General features: G+C 46.6%; 1 long non-coding RNA gene across 1 annotated transcript in view; it reads right to left on the bottom strand.

Moving 5' to 3' along the window:
• The window catches only part of LOC132647188 (uncharacterized), a 40,268-nt gene that overhangs the window by 10,449 nt on the left and 3,129 nt on the right, over window positions 1-26,690 (bottom strand). The window contains exons 2-5 of the long non-coding RNA XR_009585496.1: window positions 24,705-24,773; window positions 22,981-23,061; window positions 16,522-16,620; window positions 2,710-3,044 (exon numbers count right to left, since the gene is read on the bottom strand). This is a non-coding gene — a long non-coding RNA (uncharacterized LOC132647188). The remainder of the gene's footprint in view (window positions 1-2,709; window positions 3,045-16,521; window positions 16,621-22,980; window positions 23,062-24,704; window positions 24,774-26,690) is intronic.

Raw genomic sequence — 26,690 nt, 5'->3', positions numbered from 1 at the left:
AGCAGATTCTGGGTGGCATGAAGGCTGCTTTCTCCATCTAGTATGTTTCTATGTTGTGTTTTCTCACATGGCTAAGAGAGGAACTGAATTCAGTTTTTCAAGATCTTAAAAAAAACAAACTGCACAATATAACTCTTTAAAGCTAGCCTCACTTGAATGTAATGCTTCCCTCTCCAAGGCCCATATCTCCAATTCCTGTAACTTAATGCTAACGCCAAGCAAAAGGAGCCTTTCTAGTCACTTTAGGAGTGGCTCCTTATCATCGGAAACCCCAGCCATAAAACAGCTGAGAAAGTTCTTGGCCATGGAGGATCTTCTAGAATCTGGATTCCCCAGCTCAACATGATAGCTAAATATATATTCCTGTACAAGGCCTTGAAGGAACCAGAGAATCCCGAAAACTGACACATCCATGGGCATCCTAGAACAGGTACATCCGTGCAACTTAGCTGTGGTAATTTCTGACACTGCTAAACCCTTTGTCTGCTTGTGCATGAGTGATAGGGACTAGCACTGGAGTTCATTATCTTACTTGTATTGTATGTGTGTAAGTTGTCAGGTCCAAAAGAAACTCTCTTTCCCTAAATTCCACAAGGGACAAATGGTTCTCTGCAGTGCCTATTAGCACAGCAAAGTGCATGTCCATCTTCAGGGTCCTTCAGCATCACAGGTACCTGTTAAACATTCCAAAGTCCATGTATCCCCCTAGCCTTTCTCCCCTCCTCCCCTCCCCTAAACTCCTTCCAGCTCACAGGCTTCCCTCCCCTCCACCACTCATCCTCCTTATAACCCTGCTACTTTGGCTACTTTTTGTCTCTGTCTCTGTCTGTCTGTCTGTCTGTCTGCCTGCCTGTCTGCCTCTGTCTCTGTCATCCTTTCTGTCTCCCCCTTCTTCCCCTTTATTTTTTTCCTCTCTGCTCCTGCTTCTATCCCTGACAGGTCCAGTCTGCTGGCCATGTTCAATCTACTACTTTCTCTCTGTGTTTGGACTCTTCCAGATGCCTCTGGATGTTCTCTTCTCCTATGCACAATAAACACTTTTCCCTTAGCCATATCATGGAGGGGTCTGTCTGTATGTATACGTACCATGTGCATGCACGGTGCCTGTGAAGGCCAGAGAAAGTGCTAGATTCCCTGAAACTGGAGGAACAGAAGGTTTTGAGCCATCATATGGATTCTGAGAAGGGCACCTGGGTCCTCTGCAAAAACTGTGAGTGCACTTAACTGCTGAGCCAGCTCTCCAGTTCCTTAGCACTGGATGTTTCAACACAAGTTTTGGGGCCTCCCAGCAACTGGTCACTAACTGTTTTTAAATAATAAAGATTCTTTTCAGGTTTAATAGAGAAGCATTAAGACAGATTTCAAATGGAATATCTTGTGGTCGCCCTTGTCATTTGCAGTGGGAGAGGATGGCACAGGACAGCCAGCTTTCACAGGGAGGAATCTCTGATCTCAGCGGTTTAGTGATGGTTCAGCTGAAGAAGTCCCCTAAGCCAGCATGGGGAAGCCACATTCCATTCTGGCCTGCGCTGAGAGCAGCTGTGTGAGGTAACTACCCATCCGGCATGCGTCCTCGCAGGATGCCCTTCAGTGAATTGGTGCCACTCCCCAAGGTGGCACCACAGCTTTGGACAAACTGCAGAGCTTTTCAGAGCAGGAACCTGGACCTCCTCTGAACTGCTTGCTAAAGGCTGGTGTCAAAGCCCCAACATGCACCATGGTCAGGGTGTGGAGGAGGGACGGGACAGCTAACAGGCTGTGGGTTTCTGCCAGTGTTTATTAAGGCTATGAGTGCAGAGGCCAGATGTTTTGTGTGCCTTTTACCTCTGGGCTTGGCTTCCTGGCTGCTGGGGTTTCATTCTCAGTGACTCCAGACTCCTGCTGGACTTTGGTCAGGGTTAGCGCAGGGAGTGGAGGCCTTTCTGGGTCAGGCCCAGACCATTCAGCCAGAAGTAGGTACCTAAGGAAAAAGAAAGCCAAAGCCGGCCCCACCCACCCAGTCAGTCACTGCCTCGCCTTCAGCTAGTAGAGTGAGTGCTGCCAAGTTCTCTGATGGGCTGATGCCAAGGCAGCACTGGAGGGGTCACTTTCAGAGGGCAATCAATGGCATCCCCCTGCTGACCTATCTATAACGTGAGAATATGAAAGGATTCGCAACCTCTGGTTTTGTTTCTGTTTTAAACTGAAAAAAATAAAAGGACTTACTCAAGAACTTTAAAAGAACACCCCACCAAAAAACAAAAACAAAAACAAAAACAAAAACAAAAAAACAACACACACGCACACACACACACATTGGCTCTAAAAATCAACCTAGAACATGTAAAGCCCAGTGCAGCTGAGAGGCCTGGCACGACATTTCTGCGGTTTTCCACACAAGGGCTGTCTTTTCCGTGCTGGGTTTGCAGTGTTCTGTGGAGCCGCCTTGTACCTGGTCCTGTCTCTCTGAGGCAAGAGACCTCAGGGAATATCCAAGTCCTCTGGTGAGCTCCCTCAGCACTAGGAACAGTCCAGAAGCCTCTGCCCACAAACCCCACTGTGTGTACCCCAAAAGGTGTGCTCCTCCAGGAATCAGCAGGGGCTGCCCCCTAAGACATGCATCTGACCGGGGCTGCAGATTCACAGTACAGAGATAGACAATCTCTCAAGATTTCTTTTCTGTAAGAACCCAAGCTGCCGAAGGAAGAGAGTGTTTTCCGCATGCATTACCTTGAAATGTAACCCAGTGTGTACCCATAAATGTTTCCTCACATGTGGGCCTTCATCCATGCCTGGCCTGCTTTCTCCCACCTTCTTACAGTAACAGCCATGCAGATAGGTAGCAGACCCCATAGGAGCACCTCCTGTATGGAACTGTGTCGGATCCTTGAAGCTCTCCCATGAGCTCATCTCTCAGGATCAGAGACGTAATTATGTAGCAGCTCGCAGTGAGGACGCAAGCTTGATTGTGAAGTCTGTTCTTGAGCTGGCCTGAGCTCTGCCTGGGTTGCTGTTACAGAAATAATTACACCGAACTGAACGCTCCAGGGGAGAGTGGCCCATCCCTGTGATAAAACGTAGAGCGACAGAGATGAAGAAGCAATATCTGTTGTAGGTGACTATTAATATTTACTATATTTTTTTATCTTCTAGTAAATTTTGCTGTTAATCTTAAGCAGCTGTAAAACCAAATCACCACACAGAGACTGGGTTTTTAGTTAACCTAGAACACAATGCTTGGCAAAATTTACTCCCTCCTAAACCTCCAAGCCCTCAGTTTCCTAACATTTAGATTTCCCACATTATACTTGCTTTTTTGTGAAATCTTAGGTCTGGTTCATGCTCCACGTCCTCCAAGATCTCTCCTCCAGCTCTGCTCTCCTCACTCTCTCTCGCCCCTTCTCCTCCCACTCTTCTCCTGCCTTCTGGCTTCTCCCCTCTTTCCTGTCCTCTGGCTCCTCCCTGCTCAACATTGTGTCCAGTTGCTTTATTTTGTTCCTGTTTACACAAGAGTTGAGACAGGATGCTTAGAATGATTATCACAATGCAATATCCGGATTGAAACAGAGAGTTGGGGGTGGGGTGGGGGAGAAATCAGCATTTAAATGAACAAGGGTAAGGTGTAGACATTAAGAGAAAACATTATACCAACACATGTCTGTGCCCTGGACGCTGCCCAGCAAGCAGGAGGTCTGGAAACCTTAAGCAACTTGGGTGGGAATTGCCGACTGGAGTCCTTGGCGAGAGCCTAGACACGTTACTCAACAGATTGCTTCTAAGTCCCAAAGACAGGAAGCAGTGGTCACCTCTGAGCAAAGGTTTGTTGAGAGCAAACTGTGCTCATTTTTTTCTGCAACTCTTACTGGACTCCCAGACTGGCTGCGAGATGGAGTTTATCTGCACCTCAGCAAATCACTCCACGCTGCTGCAAAGCACATTTAAAGGAAAGATAGCGATGGGGCTGCACAATTAGCTGCAATTTACATGGCTCTGAGAAGGTGAAAGAACTGCATGCCTGGTTAATACAACAATGCGCATCTGTGACGGGAGTGCGGTTGTTTGTGGCATTAAATCTACAGGGAAGTACTCAGTGGCCCCATGAAAGGGCTCTTTTGTCTCCACAAATGCTAATAGAATAGAATAGGTGACCTTTGAGAAGAGGACAGTACTCTGTGATCAAGGGAGATGTTGCTCTACTGCTCGTCTACTCCTGACCTCTGGATAGCCCTTGACCATGGTGATGGTGGAGGGTGCTCAGAGCCTTCTACTCACGGTGTCTGGACACACTGTTTCATGAGCACTCACTGACCCAGTGCGAAAACTGTGTGTCTATGTTTCTTGATATATGTTTGTGTGTGTGTATATTTCATATATGTATGTGTGTTCGTGTGGGTAGAGTGAATGTATGTGTATCTATATGTGTAGGTATGCATTTGCATAGGTGATATGTATGTGTTTATGTGCATGTTGTATATGTGTGTTTGTGTGCATGTAATTATACATATGTGTGTGTTCATTGTCCACTCAGAACCAGATGAACAGCATTTATCTGATTTTCTTATTGGCTGACAGGTAAAAGTTCATTTAAATAAGCATCTTTGTCTTTGGCTCAGATCTGTTTAAAAACCACAGAATCTGATAATATTAACAATTCCTTCTAGCTCTAGAAATCAACCGATTCTTAAAAGTTGCATGGAAAGGGGGAAGTGCCAGCAGGAAGCCCTTAAAATGCATTGGCCTTACCTAACCTTTCTCTTTACCTTCTTGCCAACCTCTCACAGTGCCCCACTCCCTTGCCCACTGCCTCCTGGCTTGGACCCTGCAGGCTCTTGAGTCCAGGGTTCCGGCCCTTTCTTGTGTCCAGGGCAGTGGCTGGCAGCTGCCCTGGCTGGATGGAGAGGTCCGCATTGTCAGGAAAGACTCATGTAGCACAGAGTATCTGTTACTGGGGTTTTAAACAGCGTGGTCAGGGAAGGTTTGGAGGAAGGGCAGGAGGGATGCTGCGCTGTCCTGGATCTGGCTTAGACCTGGGCTGGAGATGTGGCTCAGCTGTAGAGTGCTTCTTAGCACACATGAAGCCTGAGGTTCAAGCTCTGGCACCTCATAAAACAGATGGAGTGTCACATGCCTCTAACCTCGCCAATGGAGGTGGAAGGACGAGGATCAGAAGGCCATCCTGAGATATCTCTCTCTCTCTCTCTCTCTCTCTCACACACACACACACACACACACACTGTAGCCCTTTGCCTGGGCATGTTATTTTATTTATAACCATTTTCTTAGGTGCTTACTGTGGCCAACAGATTCCAGTGGTGCAGCAAATGTTAAATAAAAAATCATTTTGGAGGTTGTGGCTTCAGCTCAGTGGTAGAGCACTTGCCTAGCAAATGCAAGGCCCTGGGTTGGGTTCCCAGCTCTGGGGGCAGGGGTAGGGCTCATTCCTATGGTAGGGTTCCTACGTCTAATGCTCACAGGTTGAGGACATGGGGGCTCCTCTAGTTACTGTTAATTCATTATTTTAGTGATTATGCCTACTCTATGCTGGAATGTGGAATGAATGGGTTGAAGCCAAGCCCCCACCAAGCTTACATTTAAACATGACTAACTAAAACCTGAGATGGATGTCATGAATGTTAAAATGGACGTTTTGACCGGGCTCCAGGACATAAGACACACCAATGGGATGCTGAACCAAGCAACTGATCCCATGATTCACGGCCTTCCTTGCCAGGTGTACAGCTAAGGCCATGTGGGGGGAGTGTCTGCAGAGACAGCAACACTGGGACATGTACTGCCCATGGTTCTTCCTCCAGGGGTACAGGGGAGAGCTAGAGCAGCTATCTCTAGCCAGTGACTCAGAGCACTTGGAAATGAATCTCCTGAAGGGGTGGACACAGAGTTCTTCTATCTGAGAAGGTGAGGTAGATAGTGGGGACAGGGTCAAGGCAGCCGCCTGTTTATTCTTAGAGTGTCACTTGTGGGCCCATGCAGGAGGGGGTCCGGTGGGGTCTGTCCAAGGGGCCATTAGGTGGGGGAGGGTCTTCAGGAGCCAGAGCAGGTGGTAACCCCTGGACCTGGAGGCTATGGAAGTGGTCACCAGCAATGCTGGGGGAGTCTGCCTGCACCGAGGGAACTGCAGAAGGGTCTCAAAGCTGGAAAGAGCACAGGAGAAGAGGCAACATTAGCTGTGGGGCATACTGTTCAGCTAGCTGGTAAGGACCTTCTACACACCAGCCCAGCCTGAGGCAGGAGCTGGGCTCACAGACCAGACAGTGGCTAGGCTCAGAAGAGCATAGGCAGGCTAGGAGACACAACCTGCCTTCCTTCAAGTGCAGAGGAGCGAAGATCTCACACTGGGTCAGGGTGGAGGTTTTGTTTTCCTAACAAGCAGATACAGACTGTTTCCAATAGTGGTCCTGCAGAGGTGATGCCTGGGCTGATCTGATTATAGCTGGGAGAAAAACATGTCTCCGTGAATTAAGTGTAGAAGGCACAGACAAACTTAAGGTTATATTTTTGTTTGTAGCACAAATTAATGTTGTGTGTGTGTGTGTGTGTGTGTGTGTGTGCTTGTGCATATAACTATGAAGGCACGTATGTGTGTGCATGAGGACTGGGGATGGTCTGTGCTTCCCACATTATTTTTGGAGACAGTTTTCCACTGGGACCAGAGCTCACCAATTTGGCTTCCTTGGTTGGCTAGCAGGCTCTGGGGAACCTCCTGTCTCTACCCCTCCAGTGCTGTGGTTACAGATCCGCACACTGGTGTGGCTTTGTATGTGGGTGCTGAGGACTCAGTCCTCATGTTTACACAGTGAGCACCTCTACCCACTGAGCTCTCTCCCCAGGCCCCGGCTAAGCGCACATGGTTTCAGACTACTCTAGGGGTGAGCAAGGAGAGGGAGAATTGAGTTAGGCTTTCTTCATGCCCTGTCCCAGCCTTCAGTGCTGCCGCCCACTGCTGGCACCTGAGCTGTGGCCGCTGGATTGCAGCTTGTAAAAGTTCCGGGGAGTACGGATTAGAAACCAGGCCCCCTGGCACCCAAGCCCTAGCTCTTTCCATTAGCCACATTTGAAGAATGAGTTAGGTGATGATCTGACACCCTGAAATGGAATTCATGCATAAGAGAAATACATCTGGGCACTTAGCGGAGTGCTGGAGAAAGAGAACAAGCAGAGATCCCTACTAAATGAAGAGTAAATCACCGATTGACGCCTGGGAAATGGGCTTTGTTTGAAAACCGGGCCAAATGACCCCAATCCTTCTCCTGCATAGTTCCTGACCTTTGATCCAAAGCCTGTAACCCCCATTCCTCAGAAAAGACACGGGATAAATTAGTTACTCTCCCATCTTTAACTGTGGCTATACCTCATGTGGCAAGAAATTCCAAACTGACTTGGAGATCAGATATTTATGGCAGGACTGACTGGACCTAAGGGTGCCCAGAACCAACCAATTATTTTAAAAGTTAAACACCTCCTCCAATCCTAAAATTGCCAAGATAGCAACTCCAGGAGATTCCCACCTTCTGCCTTTTAAAAACCTAAGGTCTTTGTCTCCCAGGGCCGCTCCTTGCTGACTAGCAGGGGTGACCCTATTGTGCAATAGTAAAAATAAAACCTCATGCATTTGCAACGGTCGGTCTCCGAGAGTCTCTTTTAAGTGCTTCTTTTGGTAGTTAAGACCCTGCTGAGCCCATTAGGCTCTTGCTGGGCCTAACATTCCTTTCTCCACCCCACTGGGCCTGGGGATTCCAGGCTTAACCTGTTTCCCCTCAAACCTGCTTCATTTCCTACGTTGCTTGAGCCAGGTGTGAGGCATGCCTGTGTCACTCCCTGCACAGCCCTGAACTTCAGAGAGCTCCTGAGCTGGAAACATTCGCACCTGGCCTCAGCTCCCCTTTCACCCTCATCCTCACCCAGCACCACCTCTGTCCTCCCAGTGCTTTTCTTTCTGTTACTGGCAGCAGAGGCAGCTTTGCCATTTGAGACATTTACAGTCCTTGGCACGGGTGCTCTGTTTTCCACACAGGGTCCCAAACCAGTAACTGTCTCATTCCTTCCTGCATTCAGGATCAACCCTCCTTACTGCCATCCATTTCTGCCACCTTGTTCATACCACAGCAGTGTGCCCTTCCTTCAGTGCAATTGTGAACCTAACTCATGTGAGTAGGGAATCGACCTGTGACCATTAACTTACATGGATCACTCTCCTCCACTGTACCTGGCATCTCCTTCAAGTCTGACTTGAAGCTCTTTGTCTGAGAATCCCTCTCATGCCCCTCAGATGTCACTTTTAGCAGCCATTTTTGCACTGAACTTTTTTTTTATGTACATCAGTGTTTGTGTGTATGTCTGTGTGAGGAGTTATTACAGACAGTTGTGAGCTGCCATGTGGGTGCTGGGAATTGAACTCGGGTCCTCTGAAAGAGCAGTCACTGCTCTTAACCTCTGAGCCATCTCTCCAGCCCAGCAGCCACTTTCGACTCCATTTCAGACAACAAGCTTTCCTGGGAGTTCCAGCCACACCCCAGAGCCTTTTCCACACTATGCTCTGGACCTGCCTGGTCCCTGCTCCCTACTCAGTCTGTGTCACCAGCACCCCAGGGCTCAACCATCAAAGGGGCTTAACTGCTTACGCCCCCCAGGGGATGGTCAAATCTAGATGGCCTAAATTCATCCTCCAGGTCCTCTTCTTTCCAGCTCTGCCTGTAGAGAGGTGAGCCCCTGCTGAGCCGTAGGTAGCTTCTGCCCTGAGAATAGATGTCACAGGTGCTCCACACCACCAGCACTGGCTTTGTGCTCCTGTAACCATTTGCAGTTAAGGCAGTGAACAGACCCCGAACTCCAGATGCCAGAAGGAAGTACTGTTCTACAGGGCATCATACTGATGATGTTCATCCGGGAAATGGGTCCTTAGTGGGAGTACAGCTGTTGCTGGTTGAGAGAAAAGAGCCACAAAAAGCAACAGAAATGGGAAGTGAGAGAAACGATTAAAAAAAAAAAAAAAACAGGAAGGCGAGAAATGGGGAATGGAGGCCACAAGAAGGTGAAGAGACAAGAGACCCAAGTAGGCAGGCTTCCCCATGTCAGTGCACACGACAGGCAGAGCATCTGCTTTGGGGGAGGCAGGCTAAGGACACTCCTCCAGGGGACACCTACCCAGCCCATTCTGTTCTCTGTGACGTCACACAGTGCCCACATGGCCAACCCTGGTCCCTTGTTGCAAACAGCTCTGGAGAGACAGCCCCGAGGCTGGAGCTTGGATTGCTCAGCCTCCAGGGCTGGATGAGCAGTGCGCACTGTTTACTCGCAATTTACATGTGCGTTTTCTCTTCTGATTGCAAGGAGTTCCTAGTCTTCAAAACAAGTTCAGAGTGTGTTATGTGCAGGGAGTAATGGAACGTCCACCCAGCCCCCCAGTTCCCCATGCCAGCTCTGAGAGCAACCAAGGAGCTAAAAACAAAACAAAGGTCTAGCTCCGTGGGTCATCCAGGAGCACGTGAGGGACTGGAGTTCACGCTGAGGCAGAGAGGCAGGGAGGGCTGAGGCTGTGGAAAGATTTTCTGACTTCCATCCACACAGACACAGGTGGGGTTATCCTCCTTACCCAAACAACAGCAACAGCAGCTAGAATCTCAGCTCCACCCCTTCCTGGGAAGAAAGATTGAAGGAGGCTGGGACCGATGCACTTCCTGAATACCTGGGACGCTCTTCAAGTTCAGAATTGCTCAGAAAAAAAAGAGATGACACCAGTGTGGAACCAGTTCCCTTGTTCTCAGCCCTGGCTGCCGGTTAGAACCACCCAGGCAGCCCAGAGCAATTGAACAGACTCACTGGAGCGGAGCCCATGTCTTAGAGGCTGGAGCCAGGATGGAAATCACTGGAACCAGAGACTCTGATCTACATATGACCCAACATTTCCTACCTAACAATGTGTTTGAAATTAGTTTCCAGTCATGGGACTGTCTCCAACTAGGAGACTTCTTGGCAGTGGATCAGGGCTTATTATTATTAAGTTAGGTAAGATATTCTCCAGGTGGGCCAATAGGTCTCAGGGAAATACAAGAGGCTATGACTTCACAGTCAATGACTTTAAAGTCAGATATATATATATATATATATATATATATATATATGTATATATATATAAATTGGTAGGACTCTGGTGGCACTGAGCTCAGTTATCTCACTGGCTCTAAGTGTGGACGCCAGCCCTACAGCGTTAATTTAATGTCACCTGGAATCACTTTGGAAATGCTAATCCCGTTCTTGCCCACAGGGACTGAGCAGGAATCTCTGAGGCGGGGCCCAGCAAACTGTTAGCCTTTCATAGTGACACTGAGAAATGGGACCATCCCAAATTAGAAAGAAAAACAACTAGACCTTGAATAAGGGCCAGCTAAGAAAGAAAAACAAGTCAGGCGATTGAGGCCCGCTACAGAACCGAGAGATGGAAAAGATGGAAGGACTGTCCTTGGAGCTGTAAGCTGCCCGCTACAGCTGCCAGCCCACATTACTGCTATCTTTTCTGCTGACTAATCAATGTAAAGGCCTAATTCTTTTAGGTATAAAAACTCTGTGATTTGTATGCTCGGGGTCGTCTCCTGCTTTGAAGGGACGTCCCCCATCGCGATCGGAATAAACTGCCTCTTGCTTTTGCATCGAACCACGGTCTGTGAGTCTCTTTGGGGGAGGGAGCGGTACGGAGACCCTGCACCGGGAGTGCAGGTTTTGCAAAAGCAGGGGCAGTGGAGATGCTCAGACATCTCTGTCTCCTCCACCCATCCCAGGGCTCACTTAGAAAGGAGAGGTGTCCCTCTGTGGTCACACTGGGGCTTTGGGATCTTGAGGAATCCATGTTTCATGGCAAAGGAGAGTTGTGGTCCAAAGCCTTGGATGGAGAGCACCCAAGCTTAAATTGTTACCTAGCCCTCTAGTGGCCTTGCACTTTTCATTTAATCTGAGTTTGTTTCCTCATCAGCAAACATGAAAGCACAGAGAACTCTTCCCACACAGAGTGGCTGTGATGAAGATGAGATTGCACAGGGAAGAGGTGCAGGTGCACCTGGGCAGCACAGGAACAAGCTGGGTGCTCAGCAGTCAGTCAGAAGCAGAAGCTCCCTGGGGAAGAATCAGGACCCCAGGGGTCCTTGTATCTCTTCATTCTGAGTTACACAGTATCAGCTCCCTCAGGACCTCAGGCAAATTACATGAAGTGCCTGTGAGCAGCACATGCAATACTCTAACTCACAGCGAAGACTTCTGTTGGGAAGGTTAAGGTTCTCTTCCTCAGCCTGCCCCCTCTATCTGCCGTCACAGATGCATTGATAATCACCTCCGGGTGCCGGCAGCAGCCCTGGCTCCTAGATGTTTTCTAAGATGAAATATAGTTTCTGGATAATAAGACAAAGTTTCAAAGAAACAAACATCCTGGACCACCCACATTCAAATGAAGGCCTTCCTCTTTATTTTGGGAAGCTGGGCCTCTTTGGGGAACTTTCGAAATTGCCTGTTTGGGAAAGTGTCCTCAAAGGGGATGGAGCCCCATCCTTTGGGAGTGTACAAAACAGTCCAGGCCTGTTAGAAAGAGATCAAGCTGGGAAGTAACATTGTATATAAAAAGCAAACATGGCGGTGAGAGCATACAGCAAGCCTTGTAAAGTGCGAGGAGTCTGTAAAAGCCTGGTCTTTGTGCCTAGGTGTCACACAGCACGAGAACACCATAGCTTGCGTTTTATCATTGTGCTAGCGAATTTCTTATTTACTGTGCACAAAATGAGTTGTTTCTCAGCTGGTACATCAGTGTCCTACTTGAGCATTCTCACCTCTAGGCCAATTGGAAGCAGACCTTCTCCTGGCACAGCACACTGAATACTGAAGGAGGAGAATGTGCAGCCAGGATACTGATGGCATCTGTTGTATTTTCAAGGTATGTTCAGGACCTCAGCCTGGTGACTGGAAAGCCAACCACATGCTAAGTTTAATATGTATGCTAGGCCTAAGTAATTATCAAAACAGTCAAATTGAGCTTAAAAATAATTTGAATGAGCTCTTTTTCTAATAGCAGGGCAGGTGTGGTTGTGCAAATCTTCGCGAACATCCAGGGAGAAGAAAATATGAATGTCCTGTCATCTTGTTCAGGGGCGGCTGCTGCAAATTCAGATTTTCATGTGGACGTGTGTGAAGCAAGACAGATCCAAACAGAGCTTTTAGGAACTGCTTGTAACTTTGTCTCAACACGGGATACGACATTCCCACAGCAGCAACCATTCTCCTACCCTTAGAAAGGGCGACTTAATTAAACCCCAGCTCTGCTTCGTAAAACAAGAAAAAATGTAAAAAGCAGTGGACTCACTTTACGAACTGCCTTCTAAGACATCTGATGGTGTCTCACTGACCATGCACAAACGTGTCATTTGTCTGCACCTTTGCCAGTTCTGGGCCCTGAGTTTTGTTATTCTTCTCAGGTTTGCCATAGGTTTCCTATAGGTTTCCTCCTCATGTATTTCACCTCTTCCTTTTACTTTTGTCAACAAGTCTTATTACTTGTGTGCACACGTGTGGAAGTCGGAGGAGAACTCTGAGTTTCAGCTCTCTGTCTCCACTGTGGGATCCAGGGGTTGAACTCGGGTTGTCAAGCTGGCAATTTTATCTGCTGAGCCATCACATCAGCCCCATTTTTCTGTATTTTTCTTTCTCTTTCTGTCTTTTTTCAACATGCCTCTCTTCACTAGATAGCTTTATACTAAGTCTTTTGGCCTGTATTATAGATCTTATTAATATTTTTCTCCTTATTTATTTTTCTCTTTGAATTTTTTTTTTTTTTTTGTTGGAGCTGGTAAGAGGAGAATTTAAAAACATGTGCTTACAACATCAAATTTATTCCTTCGCACTTAGTTTCTTATAGCTTGACATCTTTATTCTCTGGGTAATTGTGCAAAAATTTACTTTTCTAGAAATTTTATATTTTCATGTTCACATTAAAGTTTTCAGTTCATCTGGAATTTAACTGTAAAGTGCAAGATAAAAATCAAACTTAATTGTTTCTCTGAGCAGTTAGCCAGTTGTCCCAGCACCACTGATCTGAATGGTCACTGAAAACACTAAGTTCAGCAGAGTTTGGTTCTGTTTGGGGCTCTGTTTTATTGCTGTTTGCCAATTATACCAGTTACACACTGTTTGAATAATTTTTTTTAAATCTTGCTCATTCTAAAGTCAGCTCAAGCAGGTTTCTGCATTTTACTTGGCTAGTCTTATAGTTTATTCTTCCATATAAATTTTAAAATTATTTTGGTAACTCACATGGATTTTTTTTTTACTGGGATTGTACTAAAAGAAAATGTTAAATTTAAAACAAGTAATATCTTTGCAGTGTTCTGCTGCTTCTCTGTTTAGTGACAATGACACTGTCACTGCTAATAATGAAGAAACACCAGCAAGACTGTTCACGGCCATGCCTGTGAGTCCCCTGAGCCTCCTAACAACCTGATCCAGAAGCTGTTGTCACAAGCATTTTACAGAGAGAAAGCAAGGCACAGAATGTCGCACACTGGGCACAGGAGCAGCTGGAGGTGAGGGAGCCAGGACTCTTTCTTGCTGTCTGTCTCCAAACACTGCCCTGTCCCTAGAGTCCAGCCCTCACAGTTCTTCTCACTTTCTCTGTATTCCCCATAAAGTTTTCCCCTTATGTGTCACTCATATGTCTTCTTGTATGTCTTTACAAATTGTTCTCAACAGATCTTGTTGCATTTTTCCCAGAATATCTTTATTTTCAAATATTTTACTTATTTTGTGTGTGTGTGTGTGTGTGTGTGTGTGTGTGTGTGATATGAGTTTTATTGCCTGACACTGGAGTCACAGGTGGTTGTGAGCCTCCTGATGTGGGTGCTGGGAACTGAACTCAGTGTTGGTGCATAGATACTCCTAGGTTGCTTAGCCACTTGTGATGTCATCATTGGTCGCCACTGCCAGGGGCCTGGGATAAAAGGCCCCCTGCTTCTTCTCTCTTCTCTTGCTCTCTCTTTGCTTAGGTTTCTCTCCCAGGGACCCCTTACCATCTCCCTTCCTCTTCTATGCTCTCCCACTGTTTCTTCTCTGACTCTTCTCCTTCCCCCAAATAAATCTCTTCATATTTAGATCTGATGATTGCGTGACATTTTTAAGACTTGTGAACTAACACTCAGGTCCTCTGAAAAATCAGACAGTGCTCTTAACTGCTGAGTTATCACCCCAGCTCCCTGAGATATTTTCTAATGGTCACCAATGAATTCTGGGAAAAGGTACTGGTAAACGTTGAGGTATTTATAGTTTGAGATAGTGGTAGGGGTGAAGACAAGAAGAGAACGACGACTAATAGATATAAAAACATCATAATTAATTTTTTAGTTATGTTAGTTTCTGACTTGAAAATTAGAAAAAATAAGTGAGGTGCCACTTCTGAAGCATCCAGTTCACTAGCCCCTGTATTGTCTAGCAATAAACTAATGACTCTAGTTTCCTAGGAATGCAAAGTCATTCCAAAGTATTTGAAGGTGCTGATGTTGTCATCAGTTCACTTGTGTTGTTAACGATGTCATGGCACTATCTGATGTGGCAGAGATGGCCATGTGCAATATGAACACAAATAAAATCAAGTGAAATTAAAGTTGAATTTTTCAATCATGCAGCCAGGTTTCAAGTACCAACAGCCACAGGCAACACGTGGGGTCACAATGGCTAGCTTTCTAGAACATTCCCACCATTTGCAAGATGGTGATGCCAGAACCATCAAGTCGCCATTACAGAGGAGCCAGATGGGCCATCCTGCTATTTCCTTTCCAACTCTGAACTGACTACCTTTCATGGGGATTTTGTGTTAGAATGGTGTGGCTTTAAGTCTGCACAAGAAGGTGTGTGTCACTGTGCTAAAGAAGTCTTATCCGACTTTTCACTTTCTAAGTAATTTTTAAAATTTGGGTTGACAGTGAGCTGAACACCTTTGGTGTTACCAGTTTTGCTCTGTGACAAGCAAGTTCCCTCTGGGATTGAGTCGTCTCTGTCTTCTGCAGCCTCAAGGCTATGCTGGGAGTGGGATGGATGTGCCATTGCTGCTGCTTTCCTACTCCAGTGCCCTGTGTTTCTCTGTGAGTGAGAGGAGGACAGGCCACAGAGTGCATACCAGGACAGGAAGGGGAACCAAGGGACAAGATCCCAGGGTTGACAGACCAACTGGCAAGTGCCAGCTAGAGGGTGGGTCTGTCCTGTGTGTGTCTTTCTCCCACCCCCACCCCTCATCATGCTCTCACAGAAGGCTAGTTCAAAAGCTCCCTGTTCTGAGAGGAAGATCAACTCCTTAGTTTCTGCCTTTTCTTGGGATTGGTCTCTGGAGGGTAAGTGGGGTTCATTTACAGTGGCCTGGGAAGCAGCTTCCACACTGTGCCTGCTCAGGAACACTGACAAATGGTTTCAAACAGCACACACATTTGGGACATATGAGAACATTCCCAATTTTTAATAAAACCAGCTGAGTGCTTTCAATGTTTGATATTATCCCAAGCCAGAAATTCCAGATGTACGGGGAAGCCACTGCTTGTGTTTAAACTATCAAGAGGGTTTCAAGGTGTCAAGGAGAGAAAAAAAAAAAGGTGTGTCCAATTTTCCTAATTTAAAAATAGGTTCAGACCTACTGTCTTCTGGGGCTATAAGGAGAAAACACAGAGTGGGGGGTAACCTGCCCTTGGGTGAAGTCTGCATTCCTTCCCCCCTAAACCTCTGGACTGGACAGAAAGCATGAAGTAGGGGAGTGCACAGCCTGATGGAAAACGCAGCACAGTGGGGCTGCTGTTTATCACTGCAGACAGGGAGCCAGTAATTGTCCATGTGATGGACGCCAAATACAGATAATAACCAGGCTCCCAGCATCTGCCCTCCTCGAACCAGACCTCCCATCTCTCCTGGACAGCCACTGAGTCACACACATGTCTTTAAACTCAGATCTTGCCAGCTGCAAGTGTCTTCCAGAGGCTCCACTGTTATGACAGTTCCTTTTTCCTCATAAAATGCACTTAGTTTTACTTCCATATCCCTGATTTCATGTAAGGAATTCATCACAACGAGAGTTTCATGGCCCCTGCAATCAGGAGTCTTCCAGACTGAAAAAAGTCCCAGAAGCCACACAAGCAAGCTCAGTATTCTGGTTCTTGCTTTATTCAGGATTAATCAATCTAGACTATCTTGTTTCCATTCTTACTCTAGAGTCCCCAGTGCCTTGCCGAGAAGCCTCAAGCTCTCCAGAGAGTGAGCACAGGTAGGAAGCAGGTACTCATTGGGGTTGGGGGGGAGGATGACACTGACTGTGTCAAGCCTTGTCCTGATTCCCCAGCCTGGCACCCTTAGACCTACCCAGAGGGGTCCAGACTTAGGTCAGAACCAAGAGCATCAAGGGACCAGCTATTCCTCCCTGGAGGTCTCATCAGCATTGTAGGCCCCTGTTTGTAAGTGGCTGGCTGTGCTGGCAAGCCCTCCCTGTCCCCCGACCCTACCAGTGTCACCAGGACTTACTGAGTGTGACTGAGTCATTGATCTTGAAGCTGCAGAGGACCCTGTCCACACTGCAGGCATGTCGGAAGCCATTTCCTCTCATGACCACTTGAAGGGACTCTGAAACGAGGAACAACAGCACACATTACTGGACCAGCACCTGCTTCCTGTCCACTACAGAGCTTCTGGCTGCCATCTCAGAATCCCAGGCATCAGGTCAGATAGGACAAGAGCGACAGGAAGGCTGCATTCCATTCTCTGAGCCCTTCTCCCCATGCTCTCAAGGAAGGCACAGTGCTTCTGGCTCCACTTCCTCATTTTGTTCCTGCCTGCAATGCCTTCCTCTCTCTATTAGAGTCTTAGTCACTTTTTAAGTCTAGACAGTTCTAAAACAGCCACAGGGAACCCAGGGAAGGGTCCTTCACTTCCTCCCTAACATCCTTCCTTGAGTCTGATTTACATTTTGGAATGTCCTGAAAGAATTTCTTCAGAGCCCAGATGTCTCATAACTACAGCCCATGGCACTCAGAGCCTGTGCTAAACCAGTGTTGGGCACTCAGGGTAATGTCTGGTTGTGCCCTTTGGTCTCGTTCTCCCCCAACCAGAAAAAGCATTCTTTTAGGTCAGTAGTGGTATGACGGCTCTGCACCTTTCTTCTCTCTGGGGTGCGTGGCTGTCCCATGTGGCCTTGTGCAGGTGTCACTGTATTCAGCTGCTGAGCTTTGTGGGGGGTCAGGTGTCAAGCATGATGTGCTTGAACTGACACTGGGCCTTCAGTGAAGGGCCGTTTCTCTGGGCTTGCGTATCAGTTTCACATTAGTAGAATGTATGCCCAATTATCAATGTGTGAGATTGACGTTGATATATATTATATACATATAATATATATATATATAATATCTTTATAATGTTCTACCAAGGGGGAAAAACAGTTAAAAATGCTTAAGAATACCTGTTCACATTTGATGATCTCAAACAATTGACTCTGCTTGTTTACTTACTTATTTGTTTCTGGGAGCCTGCCAGAGGACAGCCTCAGCTGTTGCTCCTGAGGAGCCTTCTGCCTTGGTGTTTGCAGCAGGGTCTCTCCCTGATTTGCTTGCCAAGTGGGCTAGGCTGGATGCCAGTGAGGCTCAGCTGCCTTTGTACAAGTGTGTGCTGCCATGATGACTTAAGCTTTCTTCTTTCTTCACCCTTTGTGGGGGGATTGAACTCGGGTCCAAGGGACACACGTTTTTCCAGAGGAGCCACCTGGCCTACTCCCACTCTCCTTTATCTTGACCATCCATGTATAAAATGAAACTAGGGTTTGGAATAGTGCTTTGGCAATATACAGCAACAACGAAAAGCCAGAAGAAAACTGTAGTGTTTGTAAAAGTGAATCTGAGGTAAACGGCTGCCCAAATAGAGACTCTTGGAGGAAGAAAGGGATTAAAGAGCTAGCCTATGGGGCTCTCTTAAAAGTTAAATAAATGCCATGATTTTGTGTCACATTCATTCCCAAGGAACTCAGAGATCTTGTTCGCCAAAGCAATAACGGATAGTTAATGGCCCCTCACTGTGCCAGCCCAGTGACGAGCATTGTATGGATCTGACGTAATTTCCACCTCCCCAAAGGAGTGCTGCTGAGAGGGTGATCTCAGAGACGTTGTGTAATCTCTCAAGATCACACAGATAAAAGCCCTCAGACCCAATCTGGCACCCAGGGCAGCCAGGCACCAAGGGCCACTCAGCCCTCATCTGCTACCTCTTAAGGCCACCTGGCTGAGAAGGATGCTCACTGTGCTCTGACTGTGGAGTAGTTAAGGAATCAAGCCAGGCTGTCTTTAAAGCTTATCTTCTCCCAATTTTGGACAGCTGTGCTCATTTGTCAGCCTTGTGGAGCTGACCTACATGTGGAACAAGAATCTGTGGGGAAGCTGAGGCACTGTGGGTTGGTAGGACAAATAAGATGGAAGGGGGGAATCAGAGGATTGGGGACCAGGAGAGCAGGGGAATTAAAATTCTGACCTTTGATGATTTTCCCAGAACCAGCAAAGCTGAACTCAGGTCAGAGCCTTGGTTGGGAACTCGATTAATATAATTTGTCAGGACTGAAGTCTGAAGCAGTTAGGATTTATATATGCATGCTGATACTTGCACATAATTGCTAAGTTTCGAAAATCGGATTTAAAACTTTAGATGCTCTCCACCCCGGTGCATCTTCGTATATTGGCCGGTCCAATGGGCGGGAGATTTTTACTGCATCTTAGTTTCTCAGCGAAACTGGGAAAACCTATCCTGTGTTTCTAGTTTGAATGCCAGACATATAGACATCTGGTGGACACTTCTGCTGATTCCACATGTTTGCTGCCTCGCCTTTGGCCTCCCTTGTTTCCTCATGAATCAGCAAAAGGAGAGAAGATGCTGGAAACAGGCTGCACGCCAAGCTCTTGTCTCTAACAGCGTGTCCAGCACTGCCAGTTCAGCTGCTGAGCCCTCGCTAAAGGAAGCTACCCACGTGTCTGGTTGGCCCAGCCTCAGGAAGCTGAGGAAGGAAGACAGGGGGATCCATGATGGAAACCAAACCAAACTTAGGCCTGGGGAGAATTGCTGGGGTGAGAGGCGGGCTGCTGCCCTCCCTGGCACAATTTCCATGTCAGCACACACATTTGGTTTGCAGAACAACTCAAACATCCTACCCAGAAGTCTCACTGGAATGCCAGATCCTTGTGCAAAGAAGTTATGTAATCCAACTCTGTGCAATGAATCTGCAGCAAGGAGGAACAGGATCACCTGGGGGTCACCTGGGACACCCCGCTCTAACCCTTGTATCCTCAGAGCTCCACACCTATCGTTCACAGCACACACCTCAGTGCTCATAGGAAATGTGCAACTGACCGGCTCTAGGACATCAGCTCCTTCACGAAGTGTCGGGATGGACTGTGGGCCTTCAGGGAACAATTGTCTACTTCCAAGTGGTCTTTGATTCGATCTTTTGTGTCATTTTTCCTTTAAGGTATGTATTCTCAAGACATATAAGCTAATTAGGATCCTTTTTGTGATTTTTATCCCTAATGATAATTTAAGGTTCCTGATGGCAAAAGCTAGCATTTCTATTTCTTCTGGATGCTTTCCTGTGTCTAACCTGAGGTGAGTTTACCTTCATGGAAGCTCATTAGATGAATCTAGGAACAAAAGGGAAAAAATCAAGGTGCTCATGTGTTTGGGTCCCAGCCAGGTCTAATCTGTGCACTTTTTCTGGTCAACAAAGGAAGATATGTTCACCATCATTAGTCACTACAGAAATGCAAATAAAAATGGCATCTCTATAAAAACTACTGTTTCTCAGCCAGTTCAATGTCTGTTCTGAAAGAGACAGGCCTATTTAGTGCCAGGTACTCTGCTAGGCAGTGTGGCATGGAGAGAAATAAGGTGCTTCGGCAAAGGAGCTAATGAATTTTGAGACTTGAAGCTGCCCCTGCCCTGCAGGCTTCTTGATGTCTCACAAGGTTGCGGCATATCCAAGATTGCAAAGCCAAAGCTTGGATTTTCTTCATGCATGAGATAACTTCACAATCAAGGGCCTTCCTCGGCTTCTAATTACTTTAAAAAACACATTGTATCCACACACAACACATAAATAACTCAGTCCTCACAAGAAGCTCACAGAATTCAGGGGTGACTGACCTTGAAGTCGATCAAGTCTAATCCAGTTTAGGCTCCGCCCTGCACAGGCCCTACACAAGGCCCTGGCATGAGTTCATGTGGTTATATCTTTTGTCAAATTTCCCTGTCTTGTGTTTTTCGATTTATTCATTTTATGTGCGTGTGTGTGTGTACCATGGGCATACTTGATGTCCTTGAAGTTTTATCAAAAGAGGGAATCAGATTCCCTGGATGGTTACAGATGGTCATGAACCATCATGTAGGTGCTGGGAACCTGGGTCCTTTGCAAGAGCGGTGAATGCTCCTTACATCAGAGCTGTCTCTCCAGCCCACCCACTTCATTCTTACAAGGTATACTATGTAGCTCAAGTTAGCCTTGAACTCTCCATCCTTCTGCCTCAGCCTCCTGAGTGATGGCATTGTATGTGTATGTCCTTGGAGACATTCTCCTGGAGTGCCCCTGTGGTGAACACATTTCCTGTGTTGCCACCTGTGTTGCCAAACAACAACTTATTTGAACATATAAAGGATATTTATTTCCTAAATTGCTTATCTTTGGGAAATTAACATGAAAGAATCAGACTAACTTTGTAACCTATGTTTCTTTTAATTGCCTTATAACTTATATTTGCAAGTTTTAGGCCCATGTTAATTAAAGCCTCTTAGTGCTTCTCCAGAGAACCGAGGAATGTAAAAGTTCCTGACATTAGTCATCTGTGAGGGCAGAGATAAGGAAGAGAACAAGCAGAGATCTCTACTAAATGGAGAAAAAGTCACCGGCTGGCGCCAGTGAGATGGGCTTTGTTTGGAAACTGGGCCAAATGGCCCCAATCCTTCTCCTGACCTTTGATCCAAAGCCTGAAACCCCCACTCCTCAGAACAGACATGGGATGAGTTAATCACCCCCCACATTTAACTGTGGATGGCAGGAAATTCCAAACTGACTTGAAGATCAGATATTTACGACAGGGCTGACCAGACCTAAGGATGCCCAGAACCAACCAATTATTTTAAAAGTTAGACACTTCATCCAATCCTAACTTGCCAAGAAGTCAACCCCAGGAGATTCCCGCCTTGTGTCTTTTAAAAACCTAAGCTCTTTGTCTCCCGGTGCCACTCCTAGCTGACCAGCAGGGGTGACCCCATTGTACAATGGTTAAGAAGAGTCTCTTGTATTTTTGCATCGATGGATGATTAGTTTCCTGAGTTCTCTTCATACCTTCTTATATTTAGGCTCTTGCTGGGCCTAACAGAAGCAGGACATTCTCTGCAGTTGTATGTACTGGGACATCACACTGTCTACTGTATGTGTATGTACCGGGACGTCACAGTCTGCAGTTGTTTCTATGTACCGGGACGTCACAGTCTGCAGTTGTTTCTAGGTACTGGGACATCACATGCCTGACCTTGTGTGTCTGTACTGAAACATCACATGCCTACAGCTATACCATGCTGAGTATGTCTGATCTCCTATGATCTTGGAAGCCAAGCAGGATTGGACTTAGTTAGAACTCAGAAAATAAAGCCTTACTACATTCGACCCCCAAAATCTGCAATTATTTTACAGGTTAACTTAAAGCTAAAACAAGTGTTTCAGTGACACCTCCCACTGCCTGCAGGTGCAGTTAAAACTCTTCAATGCTTTTGCAAATTTGTTCCAGGCCAATGTGCTGGCTTATTTTCTACCACCCCCGAAGCCACCCACAGTCAGCACTGCCATTACTACCCCCAGGATAAGCTCTGCTCTTCTCCAGCCCCTGGGGCAGAGGCTGGAATCAGGCTTCCTCATCTCTGGGTCACCCACCTTCCTCAGTGTTTTTCAGCCCACCTTCTCAAAGCACCCTCCCCCACCCCCCACCCCCCTGCACAGCTTCTACAGGCTCCATGGGCAGTACAGAGTCCTGTTAATATTTTGTAGTATGAGGCTGCTGTTTCACAAGGTGTTTGAGTTCTGGTTCTTATATTACCAAGTAGGCCACGGTGACCCCAGAAAGTTTTACACACGTGTGCAGAGTTGAGAGGGCGGTTAGAGGAACTGGTTCCGCTTCCACCATGGGGGTTCTCTGGAGATTGACCTCAGAGAGTCATGTTTGGCAGCAACCACCTCTACCTACTGAGCCATCCTGCCCGCCCATCCAAACATTCTTTAATGTAGGAAATTCCTCTCCTGTGGACTAACAACTGGGTGGGATAACCCTCTATTTTCCTAATTCTTTCCATTTTTCAGTAAAGAAAGTCCATACACATTTAAGATAGACATTCCCAGCCTGAAGTAAGACTGTTTTTCATTTTCTGAAAACATCTGCTTACAGGTATCCATGGTCTAAAGCACTCCTGGTGTGTGGGTTTCGGGATCCACATTGGCTGATTGCAGTGGGGAGTCTTGGGAAAGATCTCAGCTGACTTGCATTGCAAGTGTAGCTCTGCCTGACTTTTTGTTTTGTAACGATTGACTTTGTAACTTGTTAGATGCTTTTTACAAAATAGGTGTTGCCTTGGCTGGTGGCTGCCTTGTTTAGTCACAGCTGGGTGGGCTAGGAGCCAGTCAGGCCCAGACTCTGAGAACACAGGCTGATTGGGGTTTTGGCTTGCTGCCAGGGCAGAGTCCTCTTCAGCTTGTAGAATAGAGCTGGCACAGGAGAAAGAAAAGAAGCAGGGTTGAAAGGCTGACGGCAGACCTAGAGCACGGCAGACACAAAGATATGTGAAGGAATGCTCTCTCATGCGGAAGAACAACCAAGTGTACATGGTGGAGGAGGCAGGAGTGGGGGATCCTGGGAGGGAGAGAAATCTTAACCATAGATCAGCTGTTCAGAGGAAGCCTGCACTCACCGAGTGGATGATGCCTTGAAGAGCCTGGAAGCCATCTTTCACAGGAAACATGTGGTCCTTACTGTCTGCGATTTGAGCCAACTGAGAACACACAGACACACAAACATGTGCAGAGACGTCAGGCATGGAAGACGTGGAAGACTATGGAAAGTTACTATGTGGGCACAGGGCAGGGACATCAAACCAATGTTCTGAACCCTGAGGAGCCTGGAGTCTTCACCAGGCTCAGGGCCTCACTGAGGGTCCCTCAGAGGCATTGAGCTAATCAGGGAACACCTGGAGCAGGTGAGGGGCAACACCAGCTCTGCATTTGTTTGAATCTTTTCCTTCTTGGGAGCAGAGGTAAGACTGGCCAGCTGGATGAACACAAGACTTGGGGTGAAGCAGTAGATATGGGGACCACTGGCTTGTTTCTATCCAAATCAGACACACTGGGCTTCTCTCAGAGCAACCTGAGAACTAAACCCAGGCCTTGTTTTTGCACCAAGCTGATGAAAGGTCCCAGGAGGGACAGGTCCATTGTGTCTTCCATTTCACGAAGCAGGAGACCTAGGACAAGGAGCAGCTGACCAGGGACCCCAACATTCATAGTTCTGAGGCTGCAGGGGCTGTGGCAGTTTTAACATTCTTTTTCATTGTTTTCACTGATTGCAAAAGTAACACACCGATTCTTAAAAAAAAGAAAATTTAGGAAAACTGTAAGAGGTAAAATGAAGGAAAACCAAGGCCTGTTCATAATGGACTCTGCTTGTGTTTTTGTAGGTGATCCTTATTTATTGACAGTTGGGTATGTATAGACTGTCATACTTTTTCAGTGCAAATATGTGTGCGTTTCCCCTAAAAGTAGGCAGGACTGTTCTCACTGCTTTGTAATCCTGTGTTATTCACTTAATAACTTAGAGTACTGTGCCACTAGAATAAAAACAGCAATGAGCCGTAAGGGAGAGCTCTTATTTAGGATGGTAGCAGGTTTCTACTTCCGGGCACACTTCTCCAACTAGTCTTACATTTTTGCATTGAAAACACATTACATTTTTAACAAAGAAAAAGTATTCACTTGAAAAAGAAAATTGTCCCATAGTAAGGGGAACAAGGACTATTTCTAACAGGAACTCAATGGCTGGCTCTTTGACCTCCCCACCCCCAAGGGAGGAGCAGTCCTGTTAGGCCACAGAGGAGGACTTTGCAGCCAGTCCTGAAGATACCTGATAAAACAGGATCAGATGAATGGGGAGGAGGTCCCCCCCATCAGTGGACTTGGAAAGGGGTAGGGTGGAGATAAGGGAGGGAGGGTGGGAGTGAGAGGGAATGATGGAGCGGGATACAGCTGGGATACAGAGTTAATAAAATGTAACTGATAAGAAAAAAAATAAAATTATAAAAAGAAAATTTTAAAAAAAAGAAAAAGAAAATTGTACTTGTCAAATTAAAATCTTTAGAAAGCATTCTAACTTAATTGAAACCTGTGTCGACACCTTGGTGACTCAATGTTACCAAAAAAGCTAAACAAGAGAAATGTGCCCTGGTGCTCTGTGCTATGATCCCCAAACCTCAGCAGAAGATGTTGAATTATTCACACAGCCAGAAGTTAGTTCTTGTCCTAGAGAAACTTCCTACTTAAGGGATAGGCATTCTGCAGAAGCCTCGGCCATGCTGAATGCACTCCCTGCCCACTGCTCCCGAGCCCAGCATGTTTCCAAACAGGTGGAGAGCAGGGCTCATACCTGAGTTTCATTGAAATCCTTCACGCCAACGCAGTAAACGATAGCACCAAGGTCTCAAGGTCTGTTGGCCTGTGTTGAGGAGACAGAGGGTGTTAAAGGGAGTCATAGAGACAGGTGTCTTTTCCTTGATTTCAAGACTGCCACCAACGATGCAGTGTTCCCTGAGCACCTACCATGTGGCAGATGACATAGTAAAGGAGCAATCTAGATCCCAAGGAGCCTGTGCTCCATCAAAGGCTTATGTAAAGCATGTGGACCAGAAGGTAGTGTTCAGTTTAGGGGGACCCCTGCCAAAGCAGGCTTGAGTGACAGCTCTGGAAGGAGGAAGGAAGAAGAGGAATGATTGATACAGGTAAACCACATCACACATGTAGGAAAAATGCCCACCATTGTTATTCCTGAAGTAGGTTTATTGACTTTTTTTTCTGTTTGGGATGGCCACACAGTATTAGAAAGAAATATGGCTGTTGGTATCAGATGTGCTTGAGCGGACGCTTGGCTTCATTCTGTAAAGTGTCTAGGCACACTGCGCAGAGCTCTCTGATAGTGTGATGCTTTAATAGTCAACATCATTTATGAACCAGACCTTTCTCACAGCTATGGAGCAAAGTGGTCTAATGATAAGTCCATGTTTGAATAGGTAGCCAGGAATTTCCTTACAGTAATCATTGAGAAGGCAACACCTGAAAAATATCCAGGTTTTGGCTGAGTGATATTTGACTTTTTAAAGGTATTTGATTTGCTTTGGTACTTCTTTTCCAGGTTTCCTGTGTCTAGGATAGAAAACAGGAACACACAGAACAGGCACCCCCAAAATAATAAACACTAAGCACCAAGTGCCAATATGTGCATGCTGGTTTGGATCATATTATTTCTCTCCAATTAGAAGTCAAACCCACTTCTTTCCCACAGTGACTTCTAGACGGGATAGAACTTGTCTTTCCTCCTTGATGTTGGGAATCTTTCCTGCTGTATTCAGAATGAAAAGAACTTTTAAAACACAGTGCAGCCCTGGTCTCATCCACATCCACTCTGGGACGCCTGTCCTCTAGCCAGGCTTTGTGGGGGTGTCGTGGAGAAAGGGAGGGTCTGTGCTCTTTATGTCTTCTCTGAGAACACTTCCTTCTGTTGGCATCAGCATGCTGAGTGCCTTCCAAGTCTGCATGTGCCATACTGAAATTGTTCCTGGCTAACGTCGACTTTAAACCCCTCTCACTCATCATGTGCTTTATTTCCTTATTAGGACTTTTTACTGCATTGGACCGTTCCTTGGCGCCTGAATAAGCCACTTCACATTCCACCACATGGTTTTAAGTTTAGCATACAGAAATCTACTGCTTCCCGGATGGCCAGGGCATCTGCCATGTTAATTTGTGTTTACCAGGCCAGGCATGTACACATAGGAGAGAGAAGTAAGGAAGGCATTTTGTGGTAGTGCCCAGCAACCATGCCTTGCTCTCTCATGTATCTCTACAGCGTAGCCGTTATAAGCTCAGAATGAACAAACACACCACTTCACATTTGTGGATGGAGCTCAGTTTAAAGTAAAGAGTGGTTAAAAGCCCTCGGGAATTGTAATGCTGCCATCAATGTCTTCTGGTATCTGTCCCACCACCACTCCGTATCTTTTTCCTTCTTAAAAGTCTCTCTGGTTCTGAGAGAGCCTGTGTCTGTAATGCGACTTCAATGTATCCATGGGCTCATGCACTGGGATACAGGTCATCTACCAGTGACTACACCTCTGAAGAAAACGACTCTTTCTCTCTCTCTCTCTCCAGCCATCAGCTGTCAATAGCTTCTGAGCTAGGGGGTGAGGCCTTGGGGATCCCTCCTTCTGGGCAGTAATGTTTGAGAGCATAAAGAAAAGGAAAGGAGGGCTGGAGAGATGGCTCAGCAGTTTGGAGTGTGCAGTGCTCTTTCAGGGGGCCCCGGGCTGATTCTCAGCACCCACATCAGAAGACTCACAACCAGCTGTGACTCAAGTGC

This window comes from Meriones unguiculatus, chromosome 14 (genome assembly GCF_030254825.1).
Source record: "Meriones unguiculatus strain TT.TT164.6M chromosome 14, Bangor_MerUng_6.1, whole genome shotgun sequence".
NCBI lineage: Eukaryota > Metazoa > Chordata > Mammalia > Rodentia > Muridae > Meriones > Meriones unguiculatus.
This window is presented reverse-complemented; position numbering and strand designations above follow the sequence as displayed.